We start from the raw sequence: 17271 nt of genomic DNA on the forward strand, positions 1-17271 counted from the left end.
CAAAAAAAAAAAAAAAAAAAAAAAAAAAATACTGGGTTTCACGAAAATAGGTTTCCAAGTCTATTTCTGCTTCTAATATGTAGGGTAACTTTGAGCAAGACATTTTCTTTCTCAGGGTCTCCATTTCTTCATGTGTCAAAAGGCTGAATTAGATCATCTTGAGTATCCCTTACTGGCTCTCATAGGTCATTCTATAAATACATCATTTTTAAAAATTTTATTTTTAACATCTTTATTGGAGTATAATTGCTTCACAATGGTGTGTTACCCTCTGCTGTATGACAAAGCGAATCAGCTATACATATACACACGTCCCCATATCCTCTCCCTCTTGCGTCTCCCTCCCACCCTCCCTATCCCACCCCTCTAGGTGGACACAAAGCACTGAGCTGATCTCCCTGTGCTATGTGGCTGCTTCCCACTAGCTACCTATTTTACATTTGGTAGTGTATATATGTCCATGCCACTCTTTCACTTCATCCCAGCTTACCCTTCCCCCTCCCTATGTCCTCAAGTCCATTCTCATGTCTGTGTCTTTATTCCTGTCCTGCCCCTAGGTTCTTCAGAACCCCCCCCCTTTTTTTTAAGACAGATATATGTGTTAGCATACGGTATTTGTTTTTCTCTTTCTTACTTCACTCTGTATGACAATCTCTAGGTCCATCTACCTCACTACAAATAACTCAATTTCATTTCTTTTTATGGCTAAGTAATAGTCCGTTGTAAATACATCATTTTTAATAAAATGTATGATGTGGTCTTTGGTCTAATCACACCTTGCTTCTCATTTCTCATACGAAAAGAAGCAAAGGTCGTAAGATTTTCTGTCCATTTACAGCCTCAATTAACTAAACAGTTAATGTGTGACTGCATGTACAATAGGACGGCGAGGAGAAGGAATCAGCGTGGGCTGGAGAGGTCTTGGAGGAGGTGAGATCTGGACTGTCCTGTGTAAGAGGTGCCGACTTGCAGCAAGACAGGAGGGTGTTCCAGGAGGAAGGAAACAGGAGGAGGGGCTAGGAGTCGCGGCTACTCCCGGGGCCTTGTGGGAACCAGGTGCTGGGGCAGGGTCTGGGTGGGGAGCATGGGAGGCAGGGGAGCCGGATGGGGGAGACGGTTGTCATGCCAGGCTACGGTGAGACTCCATGCAGGAGCCGAGGGGAAGGTTCAGGAGACCGAGCTGGCCAACAGGGAAGAGAACTGTCCAGGAGCCCGTTTCATTCAGCACTGAATAGGTCCTGAGGGTTCAGACTTCGGAAAACATGTTCTTAGTTTCACATCCTTCTTCTGTTTTGGTTAGGTGTTCCATGATTGCTTAATAAATTCCCAGAACTATAAATGGTAACAACATGAAACACTATGGACCCATACAATGACCTTGTTGAAATCAGTGATATTTTAAGCATTAATAAAAGGTCTGATGAATATAAATAGTTCTCTGTCTCCTGGAAGGCTAACAGTTGAAAGTTTTGCTCAGTTGCTGATAAGCCATCTGTTCTGTCTTCTCCTCTTTTATATCTTAGTTTTTATATTTTGTCTGATGTTAATTGGATTTGATCTCATTACTCTGATGTGTTTAGGGTAAACTACTTTAAATTCTTTTTAGAGAAGGATGGGGCATAAATAATCATTAAAGTTTATCTGGCTCACTCTTCAATATCACATAATAAATAATGACAAAGTAATTTCATGCATACTGCACTTTTTTTTTTCTTTTTCTTTTTTTTTTTTTTTCCACTGCGCCACCAGGGAACCCCAGCCCATATACTGCACTTTTTAAAAGAGGGATTGATTATAAACACAATCCCATTAATCGGCAGGCAGACTCTCAACCACTGCGCCACCAGGGAAGCCCAGCCCATATACTGCACTTTTTAAAAGAGGGATTGATTATAAACACAATCCCATTAATCCTAATTCAAGTTAACAATCCTGCATTTGTGTAGCATTTTAGGGCTTATAAATTTTTTTGGTTTTTTTTTTGGCCGTGCCACGTGGCTTGTGGGATCTTAGTTCCCCAACCAGGGATTGAACCTGGCCGGGCCCTGGGCAGTGAAAGTGTGGAGTCCTTACCACTGGACTGCCAGGGAATTCCCCCAATTTTAAAAAAATTGTGGTAAAATATACATAAAATTTACCATTTAAACAATTTTTCAGTGGCATTAAAATACATTCACAATGTTGTGCAACCATCACCAGAACTTTTCCATCAATCCAAACTGAAACTCGGTACCCATTAAACACTAACTCCACATTCCTTCCTCCCGCCAGGCCCTGGTAACTTTCACTCCACCTTCTGTCTCTATGATTTTGCCTAGGTACCTCGTATAAGTGGAATCATACAAAATTTGTCCTTTTGCGTCTGGCTTATTTCACTTAACATAATGTATTCAAAGTTCATCCATGATGTAGCATGTGTCAGATTTCATTCCTGTTTAAGGCTAAATATCTTCCATTGTTTGTATAGACCATATTTCATTTACCCATTCACTTGTTGATGGCCATTTGGGTTGTTTCCACCTTTTGGCTATTGTGAACATTGGTTTGCAAATCTTTGTTGAGTCATTGCTTTTACTTCCTTTGGGTATACACCCAGAACGAGAACTGCTAAATTACAAGGTAATTCTATTTTTAGCTTTTTGAGGAACCATGATATTGTGTACCATTTTACATTCCCACCACAAGGCACCAGGGTTCCAGTTTCTCCACATCCTCATCAACATGTATTAGTTTCCATTTTTATAATAATAGCTAACCTCATGATGTGAAGTAAAGTTATTTTTTTAAATGTGCATATCATCTTCCTTGATCCATTCAACACCTGACAAAGAGCTCCTCCAGGGCAGATGTCCTATCATCCATCCCTTGTCCCCATGCCTTACAAGTAGGAAATTCTCAATAAATGTTTATGGAATGGATGAATGGTAGATTTAAGGAACAGACACCAATTCTGTAAGCAAGAGCAGGCACTAATTGTTATTCTCATTTCACAGAAGAGGAAATTGGGATTCAGAGCATTAAGTGACTTGATTGAGGTCAAACTGCTGACTTGGTGCTGCCAGAAAGAGGTCAGGTCCAGGTCTTCGAGCTCTAAAACTAGAGACAGGGGAACTGATGTGCCAAGGGTGAATGTCAGTCCACTGAAGCAGTACCAATATTGACTCTGCAGCATGGCTCTGTAAGGGACAGGGCCTGCACAGTAAGGACACAGGGAAACAGGTTGGAGAAAAAGGGTTGGGTGGCTCAGGCCATCATCCATTTATGCCTAGAATTCAAGGAACCTGGCTCAAATCTCAGAGCCATGGTGTATCCGCACATGTGCAATCCAAACATAACAAAACTTCATGGGAGAGATTTCTGGTACCAAGTAGACTCCTGGAATACTGCTGATAGGAAAACCATTACTACCTCAATTCATGGGAAAGGGTAGTACTGGTACTAACTCCAACAGGAGTATCCAGTAACCTGATAATTCTCCCATAAGGAAAAGAAATTGTGAAAGAGTTAATAAGCTTCTGCCTCATGCAAAGGGAAATCTGTTGCAAAAAGGAAATTCCCAAAGATTAAAAAAAAAGTGTATAAAATAGTCAAAGATCAAAAATTGCTGAAAAGACACACTGCTTTTTCTACCCTGTGTACCTTTTTGCAGACCTATTTGTATCTAGATCTACCAGCAGATATCCTATTATTCTATTAATTCCTTTCCTCCCAAGAGGGTTTGTTTATATGTTTATTATGCTAGAAACATATTTCTCAGAGATATTGCTCTTTCTAGGATTCCTTAGCCCTATATCTGCAGGATCAAATAGGTATTAATTAATATTGGGCTTTATGTCCTTAGACCATTAGACCAATCAAGACTGATTCATGAAATGTATGTTTTTTCAGAGCACATGATTTATCAAGGACTTTAGAATTGGCTTTTGAAAAGTGCTGTTATAAGAAAAATCTCACTGTAGCTATTTTTAATTCCTAACTAATGGTCCATATTTTAAATAATACTCAATATAAATCTCAGGCAGGACTATAACTGCCTTTTAGAATTAATTTGAGTAGGATTTGAAGCATGTATGCTCCATAAAGCAGGCAATGAGCGCTTAGTAATTATTAACTATTAAGAAAAGGGTAATAGAGAATTAGATTTTAGTTGTCCCTTAAATATTAGCACAACCAAACTTAAGTACAAAATTTCTAACTCAAATGATTGCATCTGGGCCAGGCACGTAGCCCCCATGTCATAGTCAACAACTGTTTTCTGAACATCTCCATGTGCTGTAATTTTCTTTTTTTCCTCTGTACCACCCCTCACAGGATCCAAATAGTTTTTCTCAGTTTAGATAACTGTGGGCAGGCTGGTGCCAATTGTCTTTTAAAAGTTAAGAGTTAATCAGGTAGAATTCAAGATTGTCCCTACCCAAGTATCACTCGTTCACTCCATTTGGATATATGCTCCTAGCCTGGGGAGAAAAAGGTAGACTTAGAGGCAGCCCCTTGGAACCTGCACAGAATGTTGTATGGCCCTGGGAGTGCGAAAGTGGATATATGATCTGCAGGTGGAGAGGGGAGAAGAAATGCTGAGGGATCTAATGGCAGGGAGCTGGTACCAGGTCACTGTCACAGGGGCTGTTTGAGCATTTGCAGCATGGAAAGGAAACCTGTGCCAGCCTCACTCCCACCCGCCAACCTTCTTCCCCCACTCCCTCCCCCGAGTGAGGCCCACTCAATCCACAGTACAGCTCTACTGCACCAAGGAGGGTCCCAGCAAGCAGGGCCTGTCCCAGCAAGACTGTCCCTGTCCCTGTCGGACCCCTACTGAGGGTTATAGGGGCACAGGAGAGATGCCCTTATGTACTGATGTGGAAGGAGATGATGAGTTGAGGAGGTCCCTCCCCCCATGCACAAGTGAAGAGAAAGGAACAAAATGGGTTCTTAGAATGGCCTGTGGGTGAGTACCTCTTTGTGCTGTCAGTTCCCTTCATCTTCCAGCTCTGGGTATACCTACTATGGTTTCATCCAACTGCCAAGATCCTGGAATTGAGGGAGGCTGGTGAATGGTGCCAAACCACAGGAACAGAAGCAAGAGCTGTAGGAAAGGGGCTAGTGTGCTTCCAATGTCAGCATTTAGGCCTTGCTGACATCGAGGGAGAAGTACACTGGGGCCATTGTACTGTAGATGAGGCTTCTTGGACCGAAAGTTTGAACTTTTGATGAATGTGGGAAGCGTTCAGCAAAAATTCAATTCAACCAGCCATTAATACATATTCACTCCGTGCAAGGCATTGTGGGAGGCTTCTTCAAGGGAATTGGAGATGAGCAGGATGTGATCCCCATCCTCAAGAGGTCTGAGGACTCTCAAAAGAGTAGGGAAAACAGATCCATAGAAATTTATACAGTGACATAATGCCACTGACTGTTATTGACATGTAACAAACATGTACAGTGGACCCTGGGCTGGGTCCACTGGTGAGAAGGAGGAGGATTCTGGCCCTTGGGGGTCATCCAACACCCAACCATTCACCATTTCACAAAAATGTATTTGAATATTCCATTTTAGACCTGCTAAGCTTAAGACTGATGTGACACTTAAGCGAAGACACTCAAGTTTGGAGCTCAGAATCTAGACTAGAAATATAAATCATGGATTAAAGGCAATGGATGAGATCACCAAGCAGCAAGTGTGGTGAGAAAAGAATACCCAGAAGGATACATGTGGGGGTAGGAGGGGCTGGTGGGCAGTAAAGGAGGAGGAGGAGACAGCCAAGGAGTTGTTGTATTGTTTTAACTGTTGATGCTGTATTAACAGAAAATGTATCTCTAAAGATGTGAAACACAGCAGGTCCTTTTATAGCAATGATGATGATGGGATCTCGCATGAAGACCAGCTCACCAAGCGAGAGGAGCTTTCTGTAGCCCACAGTGGGCATGAGGACGACAGCTGTCCACCCAGTCCGTGAGGTGCCGTGCTCAGCACTTCACACGTTACTGTTCTGTAGTCAGCCCTCACTGCACCCTTCCAGTCAGGAATTACCATGGGGCACAGAGAAGTTGGGTCGCTTGCCCAGATCTCGTGGCCAGCAGGAACTCAGTCAGGATTCCACCCCACCTCTCTAGCAGCCCAGGCCTTGCATAGACGCTCACTGGTTTCAGAACACACAGCCTGTGGTGTGTCTGAATTCATGGGACAGGGCCTGTACTGGGTCTGTGAGGAAACCTCCTACCTTCTACAGAAAGCACAACTTAAGCTACCAAGTCAAGCATGGCACTATGTTGATATGCTTCAACTGTGTTAGGTATTAAGCAGCAGTTATCAAACCTGTTTCTCCTTTCATGACTTCACTAACACTTCTCTCTTTGGGTCTCTTTTGCTCCCACCATCTCCCAGGTTCTCTTGTACTTGTTTCAGTCTTCTTTTCCCCAAAACTAATAATACATGCTCTACTCTCTCGTCCTCTCTCTCCTATATCTGCTTCTCCCTCTGCTCTTTCTCTGCCTTATCTTCTCCCTTCTAAATCTAACATGCAAATTGCAATTCCTCTCATTTTTCAAGTTTACCATCTTGATGCTACAGCTTTCTTTTTCCACCACTTTCCTAAATTCTCTAGTGCTCTGTGAAGCAAAGTCCTGATGGTGAGATTGAAAGTCATTTATAAATTTTGTAGTGGTCTCTGTTCACAAGCAGCTACTGTGGACACTGAGGGCAAGGCGACACTGTCTTCCTTCTTTGATGGTCAAATCAGCTTCACTACTATCAGTTAATTTTATCTCCAACTAATTTCAAGCACTACCTCCCAACAAAACAAACTGAGTACTTTGTTATATACTATCCAATCTATCATCCTCTTCCTCTCCTTCTGGGGTGGGATGGGAAGCCAGCCTGCTGTAGGAAATCATCCTCCCAGACGGGCAAAAAGGCCGTCCCTGTGCATGTATGTTCATGTGTGGGCACCTGGGCAGGCATTCTGGACCACCCCATCTCTCATCCACACCCTCTCCCCTCCTCCCACCAAAAGCCCCACATCTTCTCACCAGTCTCCTGACTTATTTTTGAAGCATTTCTCTGTCTGGGCTGTCTATCTCCATACAGGCTGATGTGAATATGTGATTTTTATATGTATTTGGTTGGTTTGGTTTGTTTGGTTCAGTTTGTATTTTTTGTGGGTACAGTCCTATGTGTTCGAGCATGCGGAATACACACATGCTGACACCTGCACCTATGTGGGCTTAGTTCCAGATGACCCGACAGCAATAAAATGGCAATTGAACATTTGTACATAAATACAACATACACATATGATACCTGGGGGGGGATGTCTGTGGGTTTACTTACCAACAGGGTTTTATTTTGCATAAGTAAAGGGAGGTGATTTGCACTGCACTAACAATAAATTAGCTTATTTATGGGTCACTGTCAGGGATTCCCTTACAAATCACATTACCTAAATATTTCTATCTGTGGTCTGACATGCCACGTGGTCTGAGTTGATAATAGCAGTACCGAGCCATGCTCTCTACAGGTAATATATGAAAGAAAATAACAGCATGGTTGAAAATATGCTAAGGAGCTTAAAGAAAGCAATTACAAAACCTCTTAAAAATCTAGTTAGAATTAACATGTACAATGTTGTATTTACAGTTTCAACCTGATTCAGTAATCTACTTTTAAGTCATTACCTGTCATTCCTTTTACAATAACAAATCCAAAGCTTTTATTTTACTGAAGTAATGGGTTAATCTTTTGTTTTCTGTCATGTTCTCAAATATATACAATTACAAAGTCGTTCAAAATATCACCCCTGTTAAATGATAATATTTGTTCTATGAGGATGCTAGAACAATATTTGGAGAACAAAAAACCAAACCCATGAAGGATTTATTTATAATCTCTTCCATTTAGTGGAAATGTATGTTCTCCTGATTTTGTCTATTACATGTATTAAGTATTATGAATGGGAAAAACACCTCAAAGAGGACATTCATGCGGATCCTGGCTCACAGTTGATTATCTGACTAAATGATCTCAATCAACTAAAGAGGTGTGGAGAAGCACTTCCTGGAGTTGCCATGCACCGACAGGAATAGACTCGGGCGGCACCCATCACCTTCTCCAACACGCAGGGGTGGCGTCGAAAGGCCAGGCCAGACTGGGCGCCAGGAGGGTCAGGAAACGCGGCACGCTGGCCGCGCCCCCGTCCTCCGCTGGGAGCCCCTGATTGGGTCCCCCGCAATCTGCCCTCTGCAGCCCGCTCCCCTCCGGGGAAGCGAGCTCTGCCGAGAGCCGGCTGCCCATCCCCTGACCAAGATTTAAAACGGTCAAGTTTTGTTCCGGAGACCCCCATGACTTCAGCTTCGCTGCCGGGAGGAGAGCCGACCTGCGATTTGGGAGTTTGAGGAGCTGGTCTTGAACTTGGTGAGTTTTGCTTTAAGCTCTCTTTGAAATTAAGCTGGGCTTGAAAGTGGGGCGGGGTGAGTCTCTCCCCCACCATCCCACTGCATTCTTAAAACGAACCGCTGTCGCGAAGCTGTATGCTGCAGATTAGAGTTTCCTTCTTTTGTCACTGAGGCCCCCAGAAGCTCGAAGCGTAAGTGGTGTGACAAGAGATCAAGTCTAGCCTGCCCTTAGACCTCTTGCTCTGAAAAGGAAAATAAGGTGCTCAGAGAACTGCAACTCAGTCAAAACTTATCACCCGCAGATGAGTAAACCTTTGCATGTTCTGAACGAATGGATCGCCTGTCTAACAAATTCTACCTCCTAATGCAAACTGTACGGAGACCAGTTGTTTCATATGGAATTAATATATGTGATCAATCGTACCATTTTAAAAAATGCTCTGCATCCCACCGCATCCTAGCAGGGGCCCAGGCCCCTGGTGGGTGGAAATGTAGTCTTCTCTTCCGGATCACTAAATGTGGTAAGTTCTAGCCCGCTCGGCGGGGATAAATCTCAACTCCCCGCCTGGTTTGTTCTTTGTGAGGGGAGCCTGACTCCCTCGGTCCGCAGCGGAGGGCTCCGGACCGCCCGGCCTCCGCCCCGCCCCTGCCCGGCCTGGCCGCCTCGCCGCGCCTCTCCGCAGGAGCAATTCCCGGGCTGCAGGATAGGAGACTCGGAGTCTGTTCCGCCTCCTCGGCGAGGTCTCCAGGGCCGAGAGGGGAAGAGAGTCGCTAAGAGGTGAAGGCACGCGCGTTCGCACGGTGCCTCAGGTTGGAATGCGCGCTGGGGCCGGGGAGGCACGGCTGGAGCAGACACTGGTCCGGAGCGCGCCCGGCCCGGCGTCGGGAAGCTGGGGCCGCCCTACCCGCCGCGGGTCAGGGCTGCGCGCAGCCCGAGAGCGCGGTGGGGAAGGAGGCGCGTTCCCTCTCCGGAGCGCCTTTGTTTGCTCGGGCCTGCGGGCGGGCGTTTGGCGACCGTGACCCTGGGCCGAGCCTCCGCCCAGGTGCAGCAGGTAGGCTGGGGGGCCCGGAGCTCCGGCGGGGTGAAGTGTCCCGGGGCCGGGCGGGGTCCCCTTTCCTCGGAGCTCCCGCGAGGCGGCCGCTGCGCCGCGATGCCGAAACCGGCCGGAGGACAGCGAGCCCTGCGGGCCTCCGTTTCCGGCTGGTGGCCCCCAACCTTGCAGCCACACCTAGGCTGCAGGGGTGAATTCGGGTCGAAATCCTGTGTCGTGTTGGGAGTTGGGAAACCGCCAGACTAGGGAAGCTTTCGGTGTTACTGGCTGGGGAAATGGAGACAAGGAAGTAGGCAGGCGGGGAAACTGGAAAAAGAGACCTCTTTCTAAGTGGGGAGGTCTTTGCCACTCTTTCTTTTGACTCTGCTGAATTTTATTTTGCATCCTGAAGTGACAGAGTCAATTGCTTACTCAGATATCACTTACGTAGGTCCAGAGTAGGAACTTTTCATCCGACTCTGACTACACACCTTATATTTTTCTTTCCCAGTGTTGGTTTTCATAGTTTATGGGTCATGTTAAAGGGACACCAAAGTTGGAATAGCTCCGTGGCTGGTGGCGGCTTGGAGCTAATATTTAGGGTAATTCTCTCATGCAAGTACATCCATTAGAACTGGATTTGTTCCTCTGTGCCTTTATTTTGGGAAACTTTGCCTAGTCCCTATGGGGGAAGGGAGAAGGGTGTGAGAAGCTGAAACTGACCCAGAAAAGGATGATTGAAGGTAGTTGTATTCAGTGGTGGCGCTGAAAAGATCCCATCCTGAACTTTCTGAAAGGGGGATTGGTGATTAGCACCTGAGGTTTTAACTTTCTCAAAAGAAACTTATGGTAGATTTTATATCCTGTGACAGGGCGGGGGAGAGGGGGAGAGCTGCTTTTTGGAGTCAACTCCAAAAATATGTTTCCATTAAATACTTAAAATGATTCTCCCCTTTCCCTCTCCTTCTCTCTCTCTCCCGTCCCCTCTCCCACAGGCACTCTCCTTGAGTGTTTACTGAGCACCCTCTGAGGAAGAGGGTGACTCAGTCTGACTAATCTCAGCCCTCCAGATGCTCACCGTGACACCTGAAGATAGGAATGAGTGTTGTGACAGGGAGAGTTCAAGCTGAAGCTCAGAGAGGCTGTTTCTGAGGAAGTGAGAAATGAGGGATGTTTAGGAGGCATAGATGATATTGCACACAAATGCTTTGACCGCACACACATAAACACACCCATGCATAAACACAAACCATCAGAAGGTGAAGAGTTTTCAACATAAGGTGTAGGCTTTAGCAAGGAAAAATGTCACATTATATTTCATTAAAATAGAGATCAAATTTCCCTTTTATAAAAGACTGATTCAAATGAGATTGTAAGAAAAGGAAATAACTTTCAAATTCTCAAATATAGAACAGCTTGAATAATAACTCATGGGTTTTGAAATGGGTCATCTTTTAAAATGGGTCACTTTGGCTAGAATCATTGTACTGGGTGACTTTCAAATTGTCAAGGTAGAGTTCTTTCTGAGGACCAACTGCACTAGAGTCTGCATAACAGAACATGGGATGTGGTAGAAAGAAACTGGGAAAAATTCAGAAGGAAATAATTTCTTCTCAAAGTAACAAAATGTATCCTGTCTTTTTGGAATGTTATGTATACTCAACTGAATAAATCTTAGCTTTGCATTTTATGGCACATTATACCTTTTTGGGAATATTTCCATAGCCATTATTTTATTCCATTGTGGAATAATCTTGTGAGGAGATGTATACATTGTATCTATGTTCCAGAAGTTGAGGAACAGCAAATTATTACAAAAGCCCTGCTATTAGACATAGAATCTCTGCCAGAAAAGATTTAGCCAGAACAGTGTAACTCTAGAATATTTTTCTTACAGTTTGCATATATAAAAGAGATATAAGAATTCATATTTAAAGATAAGCAACTTGATCAGGTGAGGTGTAAACTTTGAATAAACAAAATTGATTTATTTTTGCATTTTAATGCTAGAAATTCAGAGGCTGGCTTTGACCAGTAACTTATTTATCTTCCATAGTGAACGTTTTAACACTAGAAGCCAGTTTTTTTTTTTTTAACAGAAAGGAATGTTCTACCAAGTCTGCAGGCAATAAGCCCCCTAAATTCCAAGTTCAGAGCACTATTACCCAGCTTAAGAGTCCCTGAAATTTCATATTTTGTCTCTTTTATTCCTTTTCTACACCTCTTTTGACAACTTTTTGGTTGTGCTCTAAGCAAAGTAAGTTAAAAAAATGACAACTCAGGTTTCCCTCTCCATAATTTACAGGGCCTTACTTTTGGCTGTCATTTGAAATGTATTTTTAAGTGCTGTGGGAACAATATTGTTCTTTCCTGTAAAGCATAATGGAAAACCATGTTCAGTCAATTAGGAATGATACCTCTGTTCTCAGTCACAACAGTATTTGAGATGTATTAGTGGCCCTTAGCAATCAGATCAGTATTTCAAAAAACTCATATTTAATAAATATTTTTGAGAAGAATATTAAGAGTATAGCTCATCGCTTTGAAAGGAAAATAATCCATAAAGAATATCAGCCATCTATTAACTAAACCATCATGGTAAAGATGCATCAACAATTTCTAGAGAAAGGAAATTAGCATATATCAAACCCCTGGATCTGGACCACATTTTGTCAATAAATCTTCTCAAATGATCCTCAGAAAACACTGTTGGTACAAGGTTTAGAGACAAATCAAGCTCATGTGATTAGTAAATGGAAGCAGCAGAATATAAATTACTTTTGTTCACATTCTAAAACTCTTGATTTTTCTACTCTCTTGCCCCCATCAGGTCCAGATTCAAGGTTGCACCGGAACATTTTCTTACTCTGTTAGGGGATCTACACTGGAAACATCTCTGAAGCCCTCTCAGCATCCCGTCTGTGGCCTACTACATAGTATGTGATAAATTAATATTTGTTGAATGAATTAAACGTAGGTATTACCTACTTTCAGGGCTGTGCAGCATAATGCCTGGGATAGGGCAGGTGCTTAAATGGTAGTTAACTTATAATAAATGTTGATCAGCTGAGACAGAAATGTGTTATAAATATCTCTTATGTTTTAGACCTTTATTTTTTATACTCTGAACCCACAATCAAATGTGTCCAGAACGGGACATATGAACTGCCATTGGACAACAAGCTAATGTGCATAGCTTATATAACAGGTTTATACCAGGTTATACTGTCACCCTATTTTGAAATCACTATTTTTCATATCATAATTTGACCTCAGCTGTGTACGACTCCTCTCCTTTTATCTCATCCAATACTTATTCATTGAATACTTGCTTAAAACATCCTCTCTGAGTCCTATATGTTTTATTCTCTTCTCCTTCCCTCCTTCTTACTTTTTTCTTTACCCCCTTCTACCACTTTGAGTCTCCACCCTTAAATTCCGCAATCTTCCTTGTGCAGGAAAGACTTTATGTACCCAAAGGACCCAGACTTACACGGTCACTTTTGCCCATTGTCTAGTGCTACTGAGATCAAGAAAAGGAAGGAGGGTAACTTGAGATGGAAGGTTAGGAAAAGGGTATGTTACAAAGAAAATAAGAACAAGCTCTGGCGAAATGCAGGTGGTAGCAAAACATAAATGACTGCAAACTTTAGACAGTGAAGCAAATCTTTTGCCTTGGGTTGCTTCTCTTGGTTCTGCCCTACCTGCTTCCCTGTCCTCCCATCCTGCTGGGAGCTCCAGGAAGAGCAACTGTGCCAGTGCCAGGAAAGGCAGGTGAGGAGCTCAGGGACAGGGCTGTAACTGATCAGCTGCTTCTGAGCTGCCACAGGGTCTGGAATTTATGGAGGTTACATGGTTAACCCCATGTCTCAGTGCCTCCGTTTCTTCTGCAAAATGGGGAGATAATTTCTCCCTCATAGGTTGTTGTGAGACTTAAAGAGTTACTATATATGTAAAGCATTCTGAACAGAGCCTGGTGCACAGTAAACACACCAAGTTAGTAACTGTCGCTAGACTGGGCATAAGGAGAAGTTTGTTCCTTAAGTGGGCAAGAACAAAACTGTTAAGAATTGTATTTAAAGAGCAAGCAGCCCGGTAAACCCAAACAAATATGCCTCAAGAATGAATACAGAAGGCCAAGCTTAGAAAAGCAAGTGCTTGACCTTTCTGAGACCCTCTTTATATTTCAGCTTTTTTGTTTGTTTCAAATTCTGTATAATCAAACTGGTTACTGGGAAATTTTAGCAACTTTTAATATAATTCCTCTGAAATATAATATACTCTATAATCCCTCTGTCACCAGTTCCCTTAGTGCTTGGTCATTTTGTATTTCCCTGTCTTTATTTTTCCCATAACCAGCAAACAGAAATCGACACCCATGTTTAACTTATAAAGAAACATATAACTTAGTTTACATAAGTGGGGAGCAATACATTTTATAACCAGCTTTTCCCACTGTCCCATATCCATGCTTGCAGAGTTGAAATTTAAAGTCTTTGGACTAACACTGGATCAAGAACTAACTCCAAAAATGTATTCTTTGTGGAGGGATAACAATTCCAAATGGCTTGTAATCTTTGCCCATGGCTTGAGCTAAAGTTTCATAGCTAGTCACAGCCAAAAAAACACCTAAAATAGCTGTTGAGTGGAATTTGTCCTTTTTTACAGCCTTATATTGGAAATTTGATTAAAGAATAAATTATAATTGAGAGAATATCTAATTTTTCCCACTTAAAATGTGAGTTGTAAATTCACATTTCAGGTTGCTTCCTTCCTTCTTGAGCAAATAGAAGGGAAGTAGTGCTAAACAGTAACCAGTTGTGTTTCTCAGCACTAATTATTACAACTAATTTACTAAGAAAAAAAATCTATGAAGATCAAATTATAGCCTTTCCAGTAAATTCAGGGCTTTTTATTCCTGATTTCTTTAACATGGCAGTTTGGCTCCTGAGGATTGATTCTAGCTATATTTAATAGGGAATAGATGATCAGAACAAGCCAGGAAAAAAAATACTTGGAATGTAGAACAAAATACAACATAAAGATGGGAGAGAAAATGTTATCTTTCTTTCCTTTGAGTTATGCCTGGAAAGGAACCAAAAATTGTGTCTCACATGGGACTTTAAGTCATGAAAGCTTAAGCATAAAAGTATCAAGTATTGAGGCTTTTAAAAAAAATCTGTGACTTAACTGGAGGAGCATCATTAGTCTGTAGTCATACTTTTATCACTTTAATATTTTGTGCCCCAAACGACTGCCTCACTTGCCTCTCCCTTACCCTCCCCTGACAGTGGTCAGTGTGCTTTATAGAGGGAACGGAGAGGGCTGGCCAGCCTGGGGAATTCCCGAAGAGGAAGCACACGTGGGATGAGATGGTGAGAATGTGTGTGATGTCTTTTCCTTTCTCTATGAGGCAGGAGGGGAAGTCATCAGCTAAGAGGAGGAGGACAGGCCTTGGGAGGGAACGGAGAGGGCTGGCCAGCCTGGGGAATTCCCGAAGAGGAAGCACATGGGATGAGATGGTGAGAATGTGTGTGACGTCTTTTCCTTTCTCTATGAGGCAGGAGGGGAAGTCATCAGCTAAGAGGAGGAGGACAGGCCTTGGGAGAGGGGGAACGATGTAGCATGGCTGGTGAAGAGCCTGGGAGAGGGAGAAGGTCCAGGACAAGTGGAAGACGGCCACACAGCCTTGAGGACTCTGCCCACAGCTGGGTATCGCCATTTGTGGTGATGCTGTCTGCCTGGTGCATTATGTTTCTCTAGCAGCCCACAGGTGTTGTAGAGAAGACAGGAATGACCCAAGGTCTGGGGTTGCTGGGATGGAAGGCTAGGAACCAGGGAGAGGAGGGCAAAGGTGCCAGGTGATCCTGCATGTGAGACAGGGAGGCAGGCAGAATAAAGGTCAGGAGACGGCTGGCTGGACCTGGGGTGTTAGGGGGCAGGCGGGGGGTGCAGAGGATTCCAGGTGAATATTTAGAGGTTGTAGCCGAAGAGAGAGTGGACTGGAATTTGAAATTTCAGAAGAAATGCAGTTCTAAGTGAAGCCACATAAATGACTTTCTTGCTGGTAAGTTGTCTTGAGTGTGTGGGAAGTAACGTGAACAAAATGGCACCTACACCATAAAACAAGGATTCCTTAGGCTTCTGAGTGTTGTATGTCTACTAAGATGTAGAAATATCGTTTCCCCAAGATTGGAAGTTGTTAATATATTACAATGATGGCCAGAAACAGTGGTCAAGAAATAAAGGAGTGGACACAAAAATATATGAATTTTTGAATTCAAACCCACTGGTTTCTCTAGTTAACATTACTCAGCCATCAGGTCTAGATTCAGTGCTGCTTCTCCTCCTGGAAGATGCCTTTCCTAACTCCACCCAACCCCACCTTGAGAGCCCCCTGCGCTCCCAGCACAGCTCTCATTGTTTGCTCCACGTCTGTCTTCCCACTCAAGCGCCAGGACTAGCCTTTACGTCCTGCCTTCCGACTGTCTCCATCTTAATTTTCTTTGTTACCCCATCTTAATTTTCTGATGAACCAGCCCTTTAAGATCGTTCTTGTTTTCTCTTACTCCTCCCTCTTCTCCTTCCCCAGAGTTTACTGTTCCAGGCCTCTGCTCAGCTCCCCCACTGGAGAGCTCACCCATGTTCATAGCCTCCATCGTCTTTACACGCAGGGTGCCCACCGGACCTTCAGTCCTGTCTGCCTCCAGGCTCAGATTACCTACTGGACTTCTCTACCTGCTGTCTCTCCAACATCTTAGTCAACGCAGCCTAAAACCAAACATGTCCCCTCCTCACTCCTAACTCAGGAGACCAGTTTTCCCTCTTTTGTCAGGAATGCTTGAAACTAGGTTTCTCTCCTCTCCTTTACTCCTTTACTTGTCACTCATCACGTACCACTGGGGTTTTGTTTTCCTTGAGAGGGTCTTCTTTATTCCTTCCTTCCCTCCCCACTTCTACCATCCTAGACTAGACCCTCCTTTCCTCATTCTGCTTCAGTACGAGGCCCTGATATAACCAGTGTCCGATCTCCAGGCATCCTGCATCCATCCTGCGTACAACTGCCAGATTTTTGCATAAAGTTTAATAAATATTGACAAGGGAGTTACCACTAAAAACAAAAAGGGAAACTTCTGGGACTTGCTGCCCTGGGCACTCACTGGCTTCTCTGCCTTATTTTCAAGGTTTTCCATAAGTACACCCCAACCTCCTGCTTTCAAACACATGCCTGTTTCTCAAGTATTTGCCATATTTTGTTTCTTTGCTTTCTTGCCTGAAGCAGACTGCTTGTCCTTCTGCAGCCACCTAAATCCTGTTCATCCTCAGGCCCTTCTGATCCAACTGTCACTGATCTCTACTCCTGGGGACACTCCAATTGTGCCTGGAGTTGGTATGACCCAGATTAGTGCCAACACACTGTCTGTACCTTACTGTGACATCCCCATTGCTGTCTGGGGGAACTGTGTTTTCATATGGGCACCATGAGTCTTGTCTCAACTAGATTGTAGGTGCTTTCAGAGCAGAGACCAGAAAATACGACTTCATGACTCCCACTGTGCCTGGCATATTTCCATAGCAAATACTCACACACTTATAGGATTAATTGAAAAACTGGACACAGGTTGTTTAACTTGAACTTAAAATGCCGACCTCATCATCTTGATTAAAATGTCAAAATTTATAGCAGATTTTGCATAATATTTTAGGATCACAAAAGTAGACTCAACAAAGAAATGGGTTGACAGCAGGAGTGAAGTAGAAAAAAATCAGGGCTCATTTTGGGAAACTTGTAGCCTCTAGATGCACTAATTATTTTTGTTTTTGTTCTTTTTAATCAGAAAAGTTTAAAGAG

General features: G+C 43.4%; 2 protein-coding genes across 6 annotated transcripts in view; one reads left to right on the top strand and one right to left on the bottom strand.

Moving 5' to 3' along the window:
• The window catches only part of MCF2L2 (MCF.2 cell line derived transforming sequence-like 2), a 251845-nt gene that overhangs the window by 54123 nt on the left and 180451 nt on the right, over positions 1 to 17271 (bottom strand). The window lies entirely within an intron of this gene.
• B3GNT5 (UDP-GlcNAc:betaGal beta-1,3-N-acetylglucosaminyltransferase 5) overlaps positions 8089 to 17271 on the top strand; it is a 133472-nt gene continuing 124289 nt past the window's right edge. For 2 of the 5 annotated variants that reach the window (XR_008617045.1, XM_007111039.4), the window contains exons 1-2: positions 8089 to 8407; positions 12250 to 12355. The gene's annotated coding sequence lies outside the window, so the exon portion shown is untranslated. The other 3 variants (XM_028491555.2, XM_007111042.4, XM_007111041.3) reach the window with 3 other exon arrangements.

Source organism: Physeter macrocephalus, chromosome 1, assembly GCF_002837175.3.
Source record: "Physeter macrocephalus isolate SW-GA chromosome 1, ASM283717v5, whole genome shotgun sequence".
In the NCBI taxonomy this organism is placed as follows: Eukaryota; Metazoa; Chordata; class Mammalia; order Artiodactyla; family Physeteridae; genus Physeter; species Physeter macrocephalus.